The sequence below is a fragment of the Geotrypetes seraphini genome, chromosome 11 (assembly GCF_902459505.1).
Source record: "Geotrypetes seraphini chromosome 11, aGeoSer1.1, whole genome shotgun sequence".
In the NCBI taxonomy this organism is placed as follows: domain Eukaryota; kingdom Metazoa; phylum Chordata; class Amphibia; order Gymnophiona; family Dermophiidae; genus Geotrypetes; species Geotrypetes seraphini.
In genome coordinates, this window is record NC_047094.1 from 98,386,427 (window position 1) to 98,404,434 (window position 18,008).

The window sequence follows — 18,008 nt, forward strand, 5'->3', positions numbered from 1 at the left end:
CATTCCATGCCACCGATCCAGGGCAAGCAGACACTTCCCCCATGTCTTAATAACAGACTATGGGCTTTTCCTCCAGGAATTTGTCCAAACCTTTCTTAAAATCAGCAATGCTATCTGCTTTTACCATAACTTCTGGCCACTTCATTTTTAATCTTAGTTCTTTCCTTCCAAACAGAGACCTTGCTAGATGTCAAATACAGAAAGAACAAGGTAACTTCACAAGGACTTAGCTGTGCAGGAAATGTGAATCTCCTCATACACCCACCATATAGTGTAAAAATGTGCAAAGATCTGTTTTTTTCTTTCGATCACTACATAGTCTAATGCCACACAAGCAGCGCTGTTACAAACATATTCTGAAGGTCAATGCTAAGGTTAACAAAGTTTCCTTCCTTGGACCACAAGGAGATACTGACAAACCACTAGAAGAGATCCCAAAACAACTACCCAGGCACAACACCCAAAGACACACTCAGTGTGTGAACCAGTTGAGTGGAGTGGACTAACTGGGGGGTGGAAATGGGCCCAGAGTTTGCTCAGCAGAATTTCCCAGACCACCTCTTCCTCTCAACACATTGACACGCTGCCGCCACCACCACCACCATTAGGAACACCTCAACGGGTAGGCCAGCAATGCTTATAAACTTTATAAAACACATTATTATATTTTCTTATAAAGCACATATTTTAATTGAACTCTGACATCCTCAGCCTTGCCATTCACAAAAATAGAAGGAAGAAAAGTTCCCGTTTCCTGCTGTCTCATGTCCCCGGCCTATACAATATTTTTCTTCTGCAGACCCTTCAAAAGTCTGACCAAATCCTCGTTTCACTTGCATTATAAAGTACTGAGGATGCCATCTCTCTCCAATCCCAGGTCCTAAAGTCTAAGACAGTAGTGCAAACTAGTGCTGCCCGATTCAAGAAAAAAAAAATTTTCGATTCGATTCAGCCTATTGAATTGGTTTTTCGATTCAACTTTCCTGCCCAATTAGGTGTTTGTTTGTTTTTTTTTAAACATCCTGGTGGGTTTATTTTATAGCTTTTTCACCCCCTTTGGCTTCTCCTAACCACACTGGCGATGTGGTGTAAATAAAATAAAGAAACAAAAAGGACTTTTCCTCTCTGTTAAATCCTAGCTCATGTTTGCGGACTAACACCAGCTCTGGCAGGATACATATTTCAAATCTGACATACTGTAATCACAAAACAGAAAATAAAATTAGTTTTTCTACCTTTTGTTGTCTGGTTATTTTTCAAATCTTGTTGGTCCAAGGCTCTGGTTGTCTTCTGATAACTTGCTTGCCAGGTCTCCTTCCTTCTTTCTGCATGCTAACCATCCATCTGCCATCTCTGTCCTCCCCGTTTCCCTTCCCTCCCCAGGAGGTCTGGCATCTATCCTTTTTTCGTCTCCCTCCACAGATCTATCTTTTCTTAATACCCTTTCATCCAGCATCTCTCCCTCCTACCCCACCACCCCAAGGTCCACCATCTCTCCCTTTCTTTTCCCAACTACCCTCCTATCCAGTATCTCTATACCCCCCTCCACACCATCCCTTGTGTTCAACTTCTCTCCCTTTCTGTTCCTTCCCTCTCTAAAAACTATGGTCCATCATCTCTCCCTCTTCTCTATTTTCAGACCCATTATTTCTTCCCACCCACAGTCCGGCATATGTGCGTCTCTTTGAACCCCCTCATTCCCTCTGTGTATTTATACACCAGGGCCCCCCCTCCCTGAAGACCTGTCCCCCCCTTAAAGGTTTGCATCCCACCCCTGAAGGCCTGCACTCCCCCCCGAAGGCCTGCACCCCCCCCTCCGAAGGCCTGCACCCCCCTTGGAGGCCTCCCTGCCTGCCTGTCCCCCCCTGAAGGCCTGCCTGCCTGATCCCCTTGAAGGCCTGCCTGTCCCCCCCCTTGAAGGCCTGTCCCTCCCTTGAAAGCCTGCCTGCCTGTCCCCCCCCTTGAAGGCCTGTCCCTCCCTAGAAAGCCTGCCTGACCCCCCCCTTGAAGGCCTGTCCCCCCTTTGAAGGCCTGCCTGCCTGTCTCCCCTTTGAAGGCCTGCCTGTCCCCCCCCCTCTTGAAGGCCTGCCTGCCTGTCACCCCTCACTCCCCCTTGAAGGCCTGCCTGCCGGCCTGCCTGCCCGCCCCACCCTGAAGGACCGCTCGCCCCCCCCATGGCCTCCCTGCACCACCTGAATCAGGCCCTGAGGGAGTGCTCCCGGCCTTGAGTTCAGTCCCCCCTCCCCCCGAAGGACCGCTCGCCCCCCTGCACCACCTGAATCAGCCCGCAGCGGAATCACGATGTCAGCAATCCCTTCGCTGCTTCGGAGCTGCTTCCTCCGCCGCGGTCCCGCCCCTTCTCTGACGTCAGAGGAGGGGAGGGGGCGGGACCGCGGCGCAGGAAGCAGCGCCGAAGCAGCTGAGGGATTGCCGACATCGCGATCCCGCTGCGGGCTGCTTCATAGGTGGTGCAGGGAGGCCAGGGGGGCGAGCGGTCCTTCGGGGGTGGGGGGGACTGAACGGCAAGGCCGGGAGCACCTCCCTCAGGGCTGGCACCCGGGGCGGACCGCCCTCTCCCCGCCCCCCCCTTAGTACGCCACTGGTCAGAAGACTATGCTACATAAGTGAAACGCAGCTTGATCTGGTGTGTTGTACTGCATTTCATTTTATGACTTTATAGCCAGACCGATTGTATTTTATCATAGAAGTGAAAGAGGTCTTTTTAAAAGACCAAGTCAGTGGAAGGAAACACAGGGTCAATCGGCAGCACATACTAGAGGTATGGGTTCATTTATTGTCCTGGCTCCAGGATGGATAGTGGTGGAATCATTTCAAAATTTCAGAATGTTTGTTCTTAGAGAAGGTAAGAGGGCTCTGTTTCTGGCGATATTCAAATCCAGGCTGAAAACCCACTTTTTCAAAGCTGCATTTAAGTCCTAAACCTACCAACTGGTAAAGCACCGTATTTGTTTATCATACCTGTTTATAGTTTATTTAATTTTTGATTAAACACTTTTTCGTTTCTTCAAAGCGTTGTACAGAATATAAAATAACATTACAGCAAAAAAATGTAACATTTAGAACAAACTTTCTATAAACTACATGACTGACTACAGAACGTACTAGGTAATTATGGACTGGCAAGCAATAAACACAAATGGGAAAGGGGGAAAGAAATACAATTGGTACAGTAAATGGAAGAAACATTTAAGGTTTCTAGTTCTAGTCTTCCACCCTCTCTACCCCTTCATCCCTTTCTATTTCCCTACATGAGCAGCTTATATTGATTTGCCATTTTTTCCTTTGTGTCTGTCATAATTAGATTGTAAGCTCTTTTGAGCAGGGACCGTTTCTTGCGCGTTTAATGTACAGCACTGCATGCTTCTGGTAGTGTTATAGAGATAATAAATAGTAGTAGTAGAGATGTACCCATCAAGACGAGCATTGCCATCGCAATACAGACCCTCTCAAATTTGAAAGTGTAATGGCATATGATGTTTGTGGGTCTGAACCACTCTGTTTTGTTTTCAAGTTTTCATATTGAAAGACTGGTCAAAAGACCATTACTTTAGGAGAGTCCTCTGTTCCCTGATATAAATGGGTAAGTCATACACATATAAAGAACTGTCTCTTGAAAAACTAGTTCCGTTTTCAGAGTACCTGTGTAGTTTGTAGGTCCTTGATTACTTTGTAACTGCAAACCTGCAACCTCATTTTCAGAGTTTCCCTTTAAAGTGGCTCAGACACACATGCTGCAGATAGAGAAATAGCTGTGGGCTTTGTACCTGCTCTGCTAAAGATATAAAATTTGAAATCACTGAATGTATTTTTCATCTCCCAGCTATACTGCACCCCGTTTCTATGCATTCAGGGGGGTATGTTTGCACACATAAAAATACTTTCCTCCTCTATAATCAAGATATGCTCCGTCTTTAGCCAAAATGTAATACAAATTTTTTTAAATCCTTTATCTATTTATTATGTGAAGTACCACAAAGCTTTAACATTTGTTTAATAATATAATTGGCTGTATTAATAAAACAAAGGATAATTGAAAGCAAAAAATGATCCAGCTATTTTAGTGGTGTCTTAGCCAATATTCAGAAGTGTTCTTAAATAAGAACATAAGAATAGCCTTACTGGGTCAGACCAATGGTCCATCAAGCCTAGTAGCCCGTTCTCACGGTGGCCAATCCAGGTCACTAGTACCTGGCCAAAACCCAAGGTGTAGCAATATTCCATGCTACCAATACAGGGCAAGCAGTGGCTTCCCTCATGTCTTTCTCAATAACAGACTATGTACTTTTCCTCCAAGAACTTGCCAAAACCTTTCTTAAAACCAGCTACGCTATCCGCTCTTACCACATCCTCTGGCAATGCATTCCAGAGCTTGACTATTCTCTTGAGTGAAAACAAATTTCCTCCTATTGGTTTTAAAAGTATTTCTGTGTAACTTCATCGAGTGTCCCCTAGTCTTTGTAATTTTTGACGGAGCGAAAAATTGATCCACTTGTACCCGTTCTACTCCACTCAGGATTTTGTAGACTTCAATCATATCTCCCCTCAGCCATCTCTTTTCCAAGCTGAAGAGCCCTAACCGTTTTAGTCTTTCCTCATACAGGAGGAGTTCCATCCCCTTTACCATCTTGGTCACTCTTCTTTGAACCTTTCTAGCGCCACTATATCTTCCTTAAATAAATGTACTATGGGATCATAGTTCTGTGAGGATTGTGTTTGTGAAGAACTAGCTAAATGTGAACAAAGTGATAGGACCAGATGGTGTACATTCGAGGGTACTGAAGGAACTTAGGGAAGTTCTAGCAGCTCCGCTGGCCGACCTTTTCAATGCTTCTCTAGAATCAGGAGTGGTACCGGAGGCCTGGAGAAGGGAGGATGCAGTCCATTTCCACAAAAGTGGAAGTAAGGAAGAAGTAGGGAACTACAGGCTGATAAGTCTGACTTCTATGGTATGTAAATTAATGGAAACACTTCTAAAACAGAGAATAGTGACATTCTAGGATCCTGTGGATTACAGGACCCGAGGCAAAATGTATTCACTAGAGGCAGGTCTTATCAGACAAATCTGATCAATTTCTTTGACTGGGTGACCAAAGAATTGGATAGAGGGAGTGAGCTAGATGTAGTGTATTTAGGTTGTAGCAAAGCCTTTGACAGTCTTCCACATAGGCGTCTAATAAATAAACTGAGTGCCCTTGGGATGGGTCTCAAAGTGACGGACTGAGTCAGGAATTTGTTGAGTGGAAGGTGACAGAGAGTAGTGGTCAATGGAGATCTCTATGAAGAAAGGGATGTTACCAGTGGTATGTCTCAAGGTTCACTTCTTTTTAACATTTTTGCAAGCGATATTGCTGAAGGGCTGTTGGTGATACCAAAATCTGCAATAGAGTAGATACCCCTGATGGTGTGAATAACCTGAGGAATGACTTAGCAAAGCTTGAAGAATGGTCTGAAATTTGACAGCTAAGATTTAATGCTAAGAAATGCAAGGTCATGCATTTGTGCCGCAAAAACCCAAGGGAATGGTATAGTTTATGGGGTGAAGAACTTTTGTGCATGAAAGAGGACCAGAACTTGGATATGATAGTATGTGATGATCTAAAAGGTGGTTAAACAGGTTGAAGAGATGATGGCAAAAGCTAGAAAGATGCTAGGGTGCATAGGGAGGGGTATGGCCAGTAGGAAAAAGGAGGTATTGATGCCCCTGTATAAGACTCTGCTGAGACCTTATTTAGAATATGGTGTACATTTCTGGAGACCGCACCTTCAAAAAGATATAAATAAGATGGAGTCCATCTAGAGCAGTGGTTCCCAAACCTGTCCTGGGGGACCCCCAGCCAGTCAGGTTTTCAAGATATCCCTAATGAATATGCATGAGAGAGATTTGCATATAATGGAAGTGACAGGTATGCAAATCTCTCTCATGCATATTCATTAGGGATATCTTGAAAACCTGACTGGCTGGGGGTCCCCCAGGACAGGTTTGGGAACCACTGATCTAGAGGAAGACTACTAAAATAGTCAATGGTCTTCATCATAAAATACATGGGGACAAAGATATCAATATGTATACTTTGGAGGAATATTTCAATATGTTGAATAAGTTGAACAAATACATGTACCGGTAAGTTATATCAAATTACCATGATTGTCATTATGAGGTTTTTGGAGATTCTTACATAGACCTACTTCAGAGCTATTGCCTATGTGAGAAAAGGAAACTATTTAAGGAGCTTGAATCTGTGAAGTAGGCTTCTCTTGGACAGGTAGGAGTTAGGTAGGATATACTGGTGGCTTGTAATGCTTGCAGTGCACATCTGGATGATCAGTGCTTTTTTAGTTTTATTGTAAATTTCTATTTATTCATTACAATTTATTAACCATCTTTCATTTTGTTGGAAATAGTGAAATATCCCAGCAAATAATTTTGAGGGGAGGGGGTGGAAAGGATCAGTTTCTCCTACTCCTTTTGTACTTACTGCTCAATCAGAGACCTCTAATATTTATTAAGCCAGCATGTGATATATTGCCAATCCGATAACAGCATGGCCATTGACAATTCCAAGCAGGTCTTGCATACGCATAAACATACAGAATATAGACAGGAGACCAGACTCATACATAGAACAGGATGGGGTGAGAGGATCAATGGGGAAGGGGTTTACGGAGGCCGACTACCTGAAGAATCCACGGTACTGATTAATATTTGAATTTTGTTTTGAGCACAGGGTACTGCTGTAAAGGTGTTTAAGTTGTTCAGGCTTAGCAAGATGCATATATATTTTCAACAGAGAATGGTGAAGTTTCTGGAATCCAGTGGATTACAGGACCACAGGTAACATGGATTCACTAGAGTTAGGTCTTGTCAGACAAATCTGATCAATTTCTTTGACTGGGTGATCAGAGAATTGGGTAGAGGGAGTACACTAGATGTGATATATTTAGATTTTAGCAAAGCCTTTGACAGTATTCCACACACATCTAATAAATAAACTGAGTGTCCTCAGGGTGGGCCCCAAAGTGACGGGCTGGGTAAAGAACTGGTTGAGTGGAAGGCAATAGAGGGTAGTGGTTAATAGAGATCACTTTGGGGAAAGGGGTGCTACCAGTGGTATCCCTCAAGGTTTTGTTCTTGGGCCTGGTTTTTTTTACATTTTTATAAGCGATATTGCTGAAGGGCTGTCAGGTAAGATTTGCCTCTTTGTGGATGATACCAAAATCTGCAATAGAATAGACACCCTGGGTGGTGTGAATAACATGAGGAAAGACCTAGAGAAGCTTGAAAAATGGTCTGAAATTTAGCAGCTAAAATTTAATGCTAAGAAAAGCAAGGTCATGCATTTCGGCTGCAAAAACCTGAAGGAACAGTACAGTTTAGGGGGTGAACTTATGTGCACGACAGAAGAGCAGGACTTGTATGTGATTGTATGTGATGATCTTAAGGTGGCCAAACAGGTTGAAAAGGTGATGGCGAAAGCTAGGGTGCACAGGAAGAGGTATGTCCAGTAGGAAAAAGGCGGTGTTGATGCCCCTGTATAAGACTCTGGTGAAACCTCATTAGAATATTGTGTACAATTCTGGAGTCTGCACCTTCAAAAAGATATTAAAAGGATGGAGTCGGTCCAGAGGAAGGCTACTAAAATGATGTGTGGTCTTCATCATAAGGCGTATGGGGGCAGGCTTAAAGATCTCAAAATGTTTACTTTAGAGGAAAGGCAGGAGAGGGAGATTTGATAGACATTTAAATACCTATATGGTGTAAATGCACATGTGTCGAATCCTTCATTTGAAAGGAAGCTCTGGAACGAGAGAGCATAGGATGAAGTTAAGAGGTGATAGGCTCTGGAGAAATCTAAGGAAATACTTTTTTTACAGAAAGGGTAGTCACCGGGAAGAAGTGGTGGAGAAAGAGACTGTGTTTGAATTCCAGAAGGCGTGGGATAGGCACAAGGGATCTCTTAGAGAGAAGAAGAGATAATGGTTACTGCGGATGGGCAGACTAGATGGGCCATCATTTTTCACTGGAAGAGTTACGACAGACTGAATTACACATTTTTCTATGTTATGTTAATAAAAATATTGAAACAAAAAAAAAAAAAACCTAATGTGAAGAATCATAAGAATCATGGGCCTTCATTTGCAATAACCTAGAAGAGCTCTAGTTTTACATGTACATTTATAGCCTTTTCCATTTCAGTCTATCCAACACAGGGACAGTTATTGGCCAGGAGTCACAGACTGGAATCCCTCCTCTACAACCCATTATGCTTGTGCCCATAATCTGGAAGTATTGATTTAGGAATGGTTGAGACTCTTCTCTCATAGGACTCTTAAGGCTGCCTCACCATAGCCTCTAAGTCCCAGCTGGCCTAGGGAGCAGAATCTTTGCCTCAGAATTAAATCATGCACAATAAACCTCTGGGCTAACCTGAAGGGTAGCTTTTTGAGGAGGCTGCATCCAGTATTCAGCTTCAGAAGGCTATAGCAAGCACCTATAAACATCATGCCTTCTATCAGCATCATCATTAGGCTACAGAAGAATTCATCAGCTTGGGTTTCAGTTAAGATGTGTTATTTTACTATTCACCCATTATTAGTGACTAGGTCTCATGCATAAAAATGGGGCCTTTACTAAAATAGCACATTAGTGGTAAAATAACACATCTTAACAGTAGCTCACAATAATAACAGCGCACACACAAACACACACTCTCTTAGTATGAAGTTTGTCTCTTGTAACTAGAGCTGTCATAATGCTTCATTCCACTAATGCTTAAGAGCCAACTTTATCAGTGATGTCACAACGACTTGATTACCTTATACTTGGCTCACTTTTATTACATATATGTAGCAGTGATTTTAATTTCTAGAAACATTTATCAACATGAGCTACCATTAGAACATATTATTTTACTGTCAACCCTGGAGTTATTAGTAACCAGGCCTAAATGCATAAAATGGGACCTATGTTAAAATGGCACAAGTTAGTATTAAAATAACCCATCTTAACAGAAGCCCACCGTGATAAGAGAAATGAGAAACATAAGATTTGTGTTCATCTTGTTTAAAATATTGTAAAAATTCAAACTTTAATTAATGAATACTAACTAGGAATGGATTTCTTTGTGATCTGCCGCAATTCACTCTGTAGTTTAAAATGTGTTGGGGGGGGGGTTCCTTCGTGTTCATATAGCATTTTTGCCATACCAAAAATATGTAGACTCTATCACAGCCATTACAACCTGCCTTGCATTTGCTTACAAGAGAAAGAATCTAGTGTATTTTTTGGCACTGTCATGCAGCTAGGTTTGTCAGACCATGTAGGGTTTTGAGGGGGGTTTTCCCCACCGTAGAGGGGAAATGTATGCTAAAAACAACATGTTCAAATTAGCCAATCCTTTGTTAGCCGCTAAAAATCAGGGGCGGGAAATTCCATAGTGACACTAGGAAGTACTTCTTCACCGAAAGGGTGGTTGACCGTTGGAATGATCTTCCACTTCAGGTAGTTGAGGCCAGCAACATGACTGACTTTAAGAACAAATGGGATTAACGCGTGGGCTCACTTCAAAGAAGAACTTAGAGGGGAGGGTTATTTGAGTGGGCAAACTTGTTGGGCCAAAGGCCCTTTTCTGCCGTCATATTCTATGTTTCTATGCATATCTGTCTCTGTATATGCGAGATATTATGTTGGTCATGGAAATTTGAATTAGCTCCTTAGACTTGACCTCAAGACCTGTTTGACAGGCTGCTAGTTAGCTCTACACTCTTCTACTTGAAACATCTGAGTTAGAGCATAATGTCTCACTTTTATGCACCTTATTCAAAAATAACTGTCCTACTCTGTGTCTGTGGGAAAATTAATCAGTGAAGACAAGGGTGAACACTCATAACATAGTAAATGACGGCAGATAAAGACCTGAATGGTCCATTTGCTTTGTTACATCAAACATTAACTTCAGAAGGTAATTTACATCTGCTTCAGTTTATCCCACTCTAATTGAATAATAATGTTAATTGCTACTGTTCCTTTCAGGAATCTTCCAAATAGGAGGTGATATATCATTTTGAAGTGTAACTCTTTAGCAATATTAATGCCAAACAAGTTTCATACTCCATATCATTAAGTGTCATTTTTTTTCTTATAGGCTATTAGCTCAGCTGTCAGTAGGATCATTGTTCATCCCTTGGAACTGCTGAGCCAAGTAATGGGCAAGAGTCTTCGCAATGTAATGAAGGAGGTACCAAGCCAGTGGCAGCCTTTTGTTTTCATCATGATCCCACTTCTCTGCATTATCTTCCCTATCGCCATCATCTTCAAAAAAAAATATTCTTTACCTGTGACTTATGATAAGCAAATAATTACGTCTAACTTCCACAAAGTAGAATAAATGATCACTCCATAAAGGCACAGTGGCTGTGTAAGGATTGTACAGCTGCTAGATCTTTCTTTGCAGCTCTCAGATATGCTTCCCAGTAGCAGTGTTCTTCAAAGTAAAAATAATTGCATTTTTTAATAATAAAGTAAAGTACAATGAAGATCACATTAAAAAATTTACTTAAGTGAAAGTTAAAAAGTTAGGCCCTGATTCTGCAAAGTGCCGTCCCAATTTTAGGCAGCTGTAGGCGTCCTACAGCTGTCTAATCAGCCAATCAGGATGCACATTTTTTTTTAAAAAATGCTCCCCGGGCAGGCCACCTATATTGAAGGCGCCTCCGAGAGCCTAGGGAGGCCCTCAAGACGCCTAAGCTCGCCTTCTTAGGCAAACCTAGGCGGCCCTACGCGTCTCCCTAGTAGAGGAAGAGACGCTTAAAATGTAGGCCAACAAAATGCTGGCCTACATTGTAAGTAGACGTGGCCGCTATACTTATCGCGGCAAGGGATCTCCCTGCCGCAATAAGTATAGCGGCCGCGGCCGCCTGTCCGATCACCAGCAGAAGGGTGCCCAACCCCTCCTGCCGGAACGCCGCCCTGCTCCCCCCAAAACTCTAGATCGTCGGCAGGAGGGTGCCGAACCCCTCCTGCCGGAACACCCCCCCAAACTCCCAATCACCAGCAGGAGGGTGCCCAACCCTCCTGCCGGAAAACCGGACTCCCTCCAGACCCCCATGCTAACGACCTCCCCCCCCCGATTACTCCCCTAACCTCCCCCCCAACTAACCCTTAAATGTTGGCCGGTTGGACGGGTCTTGCTGCCATCCAGCCGACAAGTCCGCCTCGTTGAAATGAGATGGGCCCGCCCCTTCCCCGCTAACCCTAAGGTGTGATTGGCCCAGGCTCGTAGGCACCTGGGCCAATCAGGCCTTAGGATTAGTGGGGATGGGCGGACCCGCTATGCCTAAAGCCTAATTGGTCCAGGCTTCTAGAGCCTGGGCCAATCAGGCCTTAGACTTAACGGGGAAGGGGCGGGCCCATCTCATTTTGACGAGGCAGGCCTGTCGGCTGGACGGCAGCAAGACCCGTCCAGCCGGCCAACATTTAAAGGTTAGTTGGGGGGGAGGTTAGGGGAGTCATCGGGGGGAGGGAGGTCGTTAGCATGGGGGATCTGGAGGGGGGTCCGGCTTTACGGCAGGAGGGGTTGGGCACACTCCTGCCAGCGATCTAGAGTTTCGAGGGCGGGGGCTGCTTTCCGGCAGGAGGGGTTCAGCACCCTCCTGCCGGCGATTGGGAGTTTGGGGGGGTGTTCCGGCAGGAGGGGTTCGGCACCCTCCTGCTGGCGATCGGACAGGCGGCCGCTATACTTATCCCTTGCCGCAATAAGTGTAGCGGCCGCATCTACTCTAACCCAATTCTCTAACCGGCGTCTGTAACATGGATGCCGTTACAGAATCGGGGTTAGTGTAGGCGCGATTCTGTATAGGACACCTCTCCCGGGCGTCCTATAAAGAATCAGGGCCTTATTGTCTTATATAATACGTTTTGAGTAAAAACTAAGTAAAGGTACCATAACTACAGTGAATGTAACTATTGTTAACGTTTTTATCCTAACAACTTTTTTGCTCTACAATTCAATCCACTTTGCTTTTAGGAAAATTAAAGTTTAAAAAATGACTTGTCACTCATGAGCATGCTTGTGAGTCTTCATTAAACCAGGACAGCTAAAAAGGTGTTCAGCAACTGCACTAGCAGGAAGTGGATTGTTCAGCCTGATAAAAAGTTGCTTCAAATTAGGATGAAGTATTACTGATGTCTTCTGACTGGGTCTGCAGATATTGATCAAGGGACTCTCTGTCTGAAACAATACTCTATCATCATCATTGTCATTATCATCTACATTAGAAATAGTGCAGTCTGATTCTTAATTTGCATCTTCATCATCATCATGCTGTCCAATTACAGAGAAGGCTTTCACAAAGTTGGAATTATTTGATTGTTGCTCAATTTTTCATCTGACAGCAAACTCTGAATATCTTTGAGAACTGATGCAAGAATTTCAAATGTGTGGGAGCCTTTCAGTCTTAAGGACAAATAAGCAGGCTTACTTTCTAAAAACAGTGGACAGTCACCCCAACATAAAATTTTCCATGGGATAACCAACAGTCTATTGTGGTAAAGACATATGGCTGCCCACCAAGAATTGCAACCAGCTTCAGCTTCATCTCCACTTCAAAGTGACCCAACTCTTCACTGTTCCGTTGGGCTGGAAGCCAGTAGCCAGTTCAACAAACGCAAGCAACTCCATTGTTCTGATAGGCTGTATTCACCAGACAGCAAAATTTATGATGAGATGATCCACTGTTCGTGTGAGGAGGTTTGCAATAGCAAAATCCTGTGCCAAGTTTTGCTGTATCATTTGATTTATTGAGGAATTCGCATTTATGTCTTGCTTCTGTTTTTACGTTTTACTGCAAGCATCAGAAGTAACTGAGAAATAAGTACAAAAATTGATGAATTTTCATTATTTTGATCCACTGGGCAGGATGTTGGGCTCAGTGGAAGATTGGTCTGCCTCAGAATGGCATTGTATATGTTCTTACAGGTAATGTTGAGTGTTTGCAATTTTCTTTATTTTGATCCACTAGGCAGTGTTGTATAGTAACTAACCCCATCTTTTACTAAGGCGCGCTAACCAATTAGCGCAAGCTAAACGCTAACGCGTTCATAGACTAACATGCACACGTTAGCGTTTAGCGCATGCTAATCGGTTAGCGCACCTTAGTAAAAGAGGGCCTAAGTAAATGTAACTAGTTACTGTATTAAGTAAAACATTTTGTCCCTTTTACTTGTAAAGAAGTACAGGAAACATTTGTTTGCAAACACCCAACATTGGTCTGCCTCAGAAAGGCATTGTATATGTTCTTACAAGCAATCTTCTATTGAGCCCAGCATCCGGTCTCCAACAGTTGTCAGTTTAGGCCGGGGGTGTCCAACCTCTTGGCTTCCCTGGGCCGCATTGGCCGAAAAAAATGTTTCTGGGGCCACGCAAACGCTGCAGCAAGACAGAGGAGGGAGCCGGCAAGACGGTAAACACCTGGGGGCAGCAGAGGAAAACGCTGCGTCGCCCTCCACCGGGGCCACATGTGGCCCTCAGGCCACAGGTTGGACACCCCTGGTTTAGGCCATCTGGAGAAACCCAGCAGTTCCTAATAGTTAATTTGTTCCCTATTGCTTACTTCCAGAAATACAAAGTGCAGACACCTAGTCTCTTTGCTAATATTTGTTCTCTAGAAACCAGTCCAAAACTTTCATAAACTCAACTCTTCTACCAACACTAAGCTCAATCTCTGGCAATAAATTCCATGACTTAAAACAAGTAGTAGCATTTTTGTTAATTCATTGAAAGAGATCAATAACCTATGTCTGTTGACTTCTTCACCACTCATGATTTTATAAACCTCTATCACAGTGCTTCTGAACCTAGTCCTTGATGTATACCTAATCCCATCAGGTTTTCAGGATATCTACAGTGTATATGCCTGAGATAGATTTACATTTCAAGGAGGCAGTGCATGCTTATCTGAGGCAGAAATCGTCTCTGTTTTCCAGCTGCAATATGAGCTGATGCAGGCACAGCATCAGACAGTTCTGTGAATACAGTCTATTATTGTCTATGGGAGACTTTGGGGTGGTTCAAAAACTGAATTTCTGAGGGTCTCTGGGGCTTCCTAGAGGGTCCCCTTCCTCCAAAAACCCTTTGCTGAATTTTTGAAAGTTTTATATAACTCTCCTGGCCATTTTCTGGCACCAAAACGCTGCTGCAGTAGACATCTTGGATTTCCCAGTTTTATTTTAAAAGCCTCTATCTGCCTCAAAACATCTTGATTTTGATAGTAATCAATTTCTATGGACTCTCCAGGCTTTTCTATCCTTGTAGAATGCCAGTTTTGTTCTGGAAGACCGGTTGAGGACCGTCCACGTGCCACGGGGCATGGGGGGGGGGGTGTCAGGAGTGCTGGGCTTAGCTACCTCTAGTTCCTCCAAGGTCTTGGAGTTGCTGGATGCTCGAATGTTAGGTCAAAAAGCCCTCCTAAGGCTCTCAAATTTCAACTTGGTGTCATTGGCAAAACGCAAATGTGCAGATACCTTGGAACCCATGAGGAGTCAGAAAATGTCCCTGCTAGGGTCCTCAGGAGATCCAGTTCAGGGATTTGGCTCTGATTTTGTGAGTGTAATGTTTGCAGCTTATAAAAATATAAAGGCTCATCCGCACAGCCTGGTAGCATGCTGGTGTATGTTCAGGGAGGGTCTCTCCTCACAGAACACTAGTCTAGCGCAGTAAGGTGCTCTGCAGGAACCAGAGGACCAGTTGGAAAAGAACTGGGATGACTGGGGGTAAGAAACATAGACATAGAAGCATGATGGCAAATAAAGGTTAAATGGCCCATCCAGTCTGACCATCTGCAGTAACCATTATCTCTACCTCTCTCTAAGAAATCCCACATGCCTGTCCCAGGCTTTCTTGAATTCAGCCACAGTCTCTGTCTCCACCATCTCTTCCGGAAGACTGTTCCACGCATCTACCACCCTTTCTGTAAAAAAGTACAGTCAAACCTCGGTTTACGATTACCACGGTTTACGAGTGTTTTGCAAGACGAGCAAAACATTTGTAAAATTTGTGACTCGTAAACCGAGCTTGACTCGCTATACGAGCATGTCCCAAAGTAAAACATCCCGCATCCCCCTCTCCATACCTTGCAATGCACGCTTTCTGAAGCTCTTTCACTTCAGTTTTGCCTTTTAGGGTGTCCAACCTGCTGCCCCGTGCAGCCCGCTAGAGGGCAATGCGTTTGTTCCGACTGCCGCCCCTGGATGATTGCCTTCTTGCCGGCTCCCTCTTCCTTACTGTGTTCGCTCTGGGCCATGGTGGCAGCTCCTGCATGCCTCCTGCGGCTGGCCCTGAGACGTTCCCTCTGACGTTGCGACGTCAGAGGGAGGGCTTCTGGGTCGGCTGCGGGGGGCATGTGGGAACTGCTGCCCGCCGCTTTGAACAAGCATTACGGCAAGAAGGAGAAAGCCGGCATGAAGGTAGGCACCACAGCACAGGGAGGGCTTCCGGGTCAGCCGTAGGGAGAACATGGAAACTGTTGCCCGCAGCTTGGAACGAGCACTGCGGCATGAAGGTAGGCACCGCAGCACAGTGAGGGCTTTTCAGGTCGGCCGTGGGGGGAACATGGGAACTGTTGCCCACAGCTTGAAATGAGCACTGCGGCATGAAGGAGGAGAAAGCCGGCATGAATGTAAGCACTGAACGAAAAAGAAGTTAAAAGATTCAAGGCCCCAGTGAGGTTGGTTGGCTGTGGAAAGAGCCCCAGTTCTGTTATGTTTATATCGGTCGCTGGCAGCAGTAGCAACGAATTGTCCGAGTCTCCATTGTATCCTATGGAGAACTCTGCTTTGATAAACGAGCGTTTTGGTTTACGAGCCTGCTCCTGGAACGGATCATGCTCGTAAACCAAGGTACCACTGTATTTCTTTAGATTACTCCTGAGCCTATCTATCACCTTTTAACTTCATCCTATGTCCTCTCATTCCAGAGCTTCCTTTCTTTTTTACATTTGAACATACACTTGTACACACAATGAATAGCTTATGAACGATAGTACAGTTAATGTAGGTTTTATATGCTAATTGTTATGTTTGCCGTGTCTTGGTTTTTATCTAGCTTTATTAGAAACGTGCATTATATTCATTCATTATTTTTTATATTAATTTTAATTCTTATGTAATAAAATATGTTTATATGTTTTTATGCAACCCTATATATGGTTTTATTATACTCCTTATCTGCTTTTAACATATGTGTTTGTTTATAATTATTTTCATTACCCCTGAAGAAGGCAGGTAATTGCCGAAACATACTTTTTTGGGTTTAATGAATGGATATAAGATGATATAATAAACTTCAATTGAGGATATCAGCCCTTGGAGAGAAGTCATCTTTTTTTTTTTTACCTTACTTTTGGCTTTTTCCTGTTACAGATGCGATGCAAGGCATGTCAGGTAGTGCAAAATGCTGCTGTGTGATTAGTATTGAGTATCTTTCGATCTGAACATGTCACCCTGTCATGAAGAAATCACACTGACTTCCAGTGAGTTTTAGGATCAAGGTTTGGTTTTGATTTTTTAAGTGTTAGCAGGGATTGCACCTCTCTGTTTCAAGTCATATGTTCCATCTTGTGCATAAGAAGCAGCTTGTGGTGCCTCATCCTTCTGATGAACATTATTCTGTTACTAGAGATGCAGCATTTTCAGTTGCTGGAGCTCTCTTATGGAATAAGTTGCCTGAGACCTTTCACCGTATTCCTGATTTGTTATGTTTCAGGAAACAATTGAAAATGCATTCTTAATGCAAATTATATGGTAGAGAAGCAGTACCTTTTGGATAGTGCAGAGCAGTTTGTTTGTCAGTCTGTGATTGATTTATCCACAGGTTTTATTATGAATGCTTTTATTGTAACCTGCCTATTTAATAGTGTGATAGGGCTAGGGCTAGAAATTCTGGAGTCCACACCTTCAAAAAGAGTCAGCTCAGAGGGCTGCTACAAAATTGGTTAGTGATCCTTGTTATAAAGTGTACAGGGACAGAATCCTGCCCCAGTATGGGTTGATGGCTCCATCCACAGTTATTATTGCAGGGAGAGGGGAGACATGATTGAGACATTTAAATATATCACCGGATGTATCGAAGTGGAAGAGGATATTTTCTGTCTTAAAGGGCCCACGACCACAAGAGGGCATCCGCTCAAAATCAGGGGCGGTAAATTTCATGGCGACACCAGGAAGTATTTCTTCACCGAAAGAGTGGTTGATCATTGGAACGAGCTTCCGGTACAGGTAATCGAGGCCAACAGCGTGCCAGATTTTAAGAGTAAATGGGATGCCCATGTGGGATCCCTAAGAAGGAAGAGTGAGGAGTAGGGTCGTTGGGAGTGGGATCTCTGGGAAGGTAAGCCTAGGTGGGTGGGTCTGTTAGGTGGGCAGACTTGATGGGCTGTGGCCCTTTTCTGCCGTCATTTTTCTATGTTTCTATGGCATGCCCCTCAAAATTACTTCATGGGTGATTCTCTCAACAGACACCAGCTTGTTTGGCTGGGGAGGCCATTGCAATGGACGCCCAATACAGGGCCAATAGTCGGCCTCCCAGAGAAAACAGCACATGAACAGACTGGAACTTCGAGCCATTTGTCTGGTGTTGCAGAAGCTGGAGAGGACTCTGGAAGGACAGGTGGTCTGAGTTTTCTTGGGCAATGCTACAGCGGTGGCATATGTCAGTCGCCAAGGAGGCACCAAGAGTGCACAGCTGAGCCTGGAAGCCCACTTATCCAGATTCTGAAAGAATCACACTGGCTCCCAATTGAAACTAGGGTAAAATTCAAGATCATGTTGTTGACCCATAAAAATCATTCATCTTTCAGAGCCACATTACACAACTATACTATAACATGTGCGCTTGGCTTAAATCAAAAATACTTATTGGAAATACCATTGTTCAAAGACATCAAATACAAAAGTGTCAGGAAAAAAATGTTCTCAGTGGTGGAACTCCCTACCA

General features: G+C 43.9%; 1 long non-coding RNA gene across 1 annotated transcript in view; it reads left to right on the forward strand.

The window, feature by feature from the left end:
- The window catches only part of LOC117345748, a 77,546-nt gene extending 66,849 nt beyond the window's left edge, over positions 1 to 10,697 (forward strand). Inside the window, exon 3 of the long non-coding RNA XR_004536500.1 lies at positions 10,164 to 10,697. This is a non-coding gene — a long non-coding RNA (uncharacterized LOC117345748). The remainder of the gene's footprint in view (positions 1 to 10,163) is intronic.
- The last annotated feature ends 7,311 nt before the right edge of the window (positions 10,698 to 18,008 follow it).